The 3582-nt window shown below is 36.7% G+C and overlaps 1 pseudogene; it reads right to left on the bottom strand.

The window, feature by feature from the left end:
* Window positions 1–313: 313 nt before the first annotated feature.
* Window positions 314–3578, bottom strand: LOC108524918 (tripartite motif-containing protein 51-like; annotated as a pseudogene).
* Between the last annotated feature and the right edge of the window lie 4 nt (window positions 3579–3582).

Here is a 3582-nt window from a genome sequence, read left to right as displayed (position 1 = left end):
ATGCAGGTTTTGAGCAATAAACAGGAAATTAGGAGTAGAGATGCTCACTTTTTTATTCTTCTTTCATTTTTTTGTTTTCTTTCTTTTTATTTTTTTTTGTTTGTTTTTTAGTTTTGCAGAACTTTCATTGAACTGCCTAATAAAGTCACTGAGTGTAGCAACAAAAGAGAAGACAACATAGGGTGTGGGATGGAGAAAGTAGAACCAGCACAAAGTAATATCAATATCTGAATCAATTATGCCTTCAGTGTCAAAGTTCCTGGTTGATATTTGTGGAAACTGAAAGAGCATCTGCTAAAATCTTGGTATGCACTCACCTGTGTAATATGTCTCCAAAAGACTGTAAGAAAAAAAAGAAAAGAAAGGCTTAGTGCTTTCCACATGATGCAATTTCCAGTAAGTTCACTGTGAGATTTGGAGGCAGTTTCTGAGATATTATTTTCCTACAATTTTCCCTCCTGGAAAGCATTTTTTGTTTCTTTTCTCATGAAAATCCCAGTCTGTCATATGCCATGAATTAATGTCCTGATAAAGTTTCAGTCTTGAACACATTCTCTTTCCAAGTGAAGGAAGAGGAGGCCCATAGAGTCTGTGCTCTGCTGTAACCATAAAGAAGCTACTCAGTCATCTTCCCTAAGCCCTGTTACCAAAATGAGTGGATCCCAAAATAATATTAATGTGATCCTAGATTCCCCAACTTCTCCATCATGCCGTGTCTCCAAATTAACCTAAGTGCAAATGAATCACTTCTCATTTTATCCACTTTTAAAATCCTAAATATATCATTGACTTTTGACGGGAAATGTTTCTTGGGGTTGTTACCTTGGTCATTCCACAACGTTTTGTTGCTGGTGGATAAAGTAGGAGGGACCTTCGGTTGGTAGAATCCATAGGAGAGGCTATAACCTCCCAACTGAGTAGCATTAGTTATAGAAACGTGTTTTAGAAACGAATCATGGAAGTAAAGTGGGGATGGATTTCAGGAGAGAGGGAAAACACCCATGCATGTGAAGGTTCTACATCCTGATACCCCATGGTCAGTCCGTACCTGGAGTAGCTCCACATCTGCTTTATGGCACATTTGCTTCAGATCCTCATACATTCCTCTGAAAAGCTCCCTCGAATGTTCCATTCTGGCTTTGCTTTCATTGAGTTGCTGAAAATGTCCTCTCCCTCCTTTTGCAGCCTCTCCAAGTGATGTTGCTCTTCTTCATGGAGAAATGCAGGCATCTTCTGATATTCAGCTCGGATTGCTTCTATCCTTAAACTCACATAATCCTGCAATGACAATAGTCAAAATAGAAATGTTGTATCCATCTTCTCTTGAATTTCACTGATTCCTCTTAGCATTCTGAACATCCAATATTTTAACCCTCAGTCTTGCCAATTCTCAGATTCCACAACATTTTATTCCTCTCCTTTTTTCTGCATTAATATCAACATAGGTGTTTCTGCCTGGTTACATTTACTTGATTAATGATAAAATGTTTTCTAAGATAGTTGTATAAAATGGATTTCTCTCTTCCAACACACATTTATAGAAAGAAAACACAGTTCTTGCTTAAGAATTAAACTATTGAGCAATATTGGCTAGATAGGAAACCATTATTTCTATTTTGGAGAATTGGAGCAATTTATATAAACCCATTATATGAGAAATTATGAAATGACCACAGACTAGCATTGTCAATTCAATGCATTTCACCCAGCATCACATAGTCTAATAAGGTTTCATTTATTCTCTTCCAAACTCACCCTAATCTGCAACATGGATTTCTTTGTGGTTCCTCAACCACCCAAATAAATACAAATGAAATATTACTGCACATGCTGTTTCCTATATCTAGAATTATTTTCATATATATACGTATTTTCATATATGTACTCTATATATATTTCTCATATATAGGTATATATGGATATATGAGGAATAGCTATGTGTATCTGTGTGTGTATATATATTCCTCACATATATCCACATATAAATATATACACCCACACCCAGATACACGTATATATTCCTATATTTATGAGGAAGGGGAAGGCAAACAGGAGAATATATGTATTTCCTCTTGATTGATATTTTGTTTCATTGTGAATTTTCCATGAGCCTTTTGCTGACCACACTAATTAAAACCCAAACCCTCATCCCCAGTCCCTAACCTCTGTGCTCCTTTTCTACTTTCCTCCTTGATTATTCTCCAAAGACAGTACTACACTCTAACACATCATGTACTTTACATATCTGCATGGTGACCATTTGCTTCTTTAATTTCAATTGCAAGATTGTGTGTTTTCTTTCTTCTTTACTACTTAATTTTCTAAGTTGATATTTGACATATCCTAGGTATTCATAAAATATTTTTCAATGAATTTATATTAGAATGAATTAATGAATGAATATTAGATACCATACCCTCAAGATAAATGTCCACAAAGAGAAAATCATTTCTAGAATTCTTCTCAAGTCCTTAAAGTTCTCCTTATATTAAATACTAGTTCCCATATTTCTCGCATATTTGTGTCTTCAAGACACGAGTGTACATTTCTCACCCCTTTTTCCATTACGTGTTATGACTTACTCAATATTAATTAGTTCTGATACTTAATTTCATGCTTCCTCTTAATTTGCACTCTTGTTCCTTCTGCCTGATATTTAACTCACATTTCAAATATATTTGCCCACCAGGATTCAAATTCATGCTGACTCAGCCTTAGAAGGTTCACTTGAAATTTCCATCACTGCCAAATAACGCTTGTGCCCAGAAGTTATCCAGGCAACCAATTGAGAATGCTGTGAAATGGCCCAGTTTCCTGCATTTGTTGCTGTATTGCTAGAGGTTTGTATGGAGACAGATGAGCATGCTTGGGTAACATCTGTCGTCTGGTTAGAAATCCTACCAAAGAGTCACACTATCTTATATAAAAAATTAGGGTATTTTTTTCTCAAGTGTTTTTTCCTTTTTCACTGAATTCCAGAAATATTACGGATTGAGATCAAGTTCCTATTTTAAGAATCACCCATTTGTTCAACATAAGTTACTGAAGAAGGTAGAGTAATATGGTACTAACCTGCCAGCATCTGGTTCTGGTGGTTTCCATGTTCAGGTTTCTGTGATTTTCACAAGCTTTTTCCCATAAAGACTGCATTTTCTTCAGGAGCTTCTCCTGCAAAAGAGCCATGAATTGAAGCACAAGTGAAGACACTAAAGTATCATTCACTCTCTGATATACGAAGGACCCCAAATGAGAGACAAATTGGCCCATAGAAAATAGTTTGCTTTGTTTCTCCAAATGTTTGTCAAATCTGAGAAGTGTGAAGCCAAGGAAGCTCATAGCAGACATGCTTAAAGGGACACAGAGATGGCATCATCCAGTCTCCAAGGAAATAGACTTACAAGAATTTCCTGTGTCCTTTACAGAAATAGATCTTCAGAGGCATCACTTACCCGGTGTTCCTCAGCAGCCCACTCAATGGGACAGTGTTTGTGGTCTCGGTGCTCCTGAGAGCTGGAGCACAGCAAACAGAGCAGGCTCTTGTCCACTTCACAGAACATCTTCTTTATCTCTCTGTGAGTCCCA

Source organism: Rhinopithecus bieti, unplaced genomic scaffold (genome assembly GCF_001698545.2).
Source record: "Rhinopithecus bieti isolate Rb0 unplaced genomic scaffold, ASM169854v2 repeat_31354, whole genome shotgun sequence".
Classification (NCBI taxonomy): domain Eukaryota; kingdom Metazoa; phylum Chordata; class Mammalia; order Primates; family Cercopithecidae; genus Rhinopithecus; species Rhinopithecus bieti.
The sequence above is the reverse complement of the archived record's forward strand: the minus strand, read 5'-3'. Positions and strand labels throughout refer to the sequence as shown.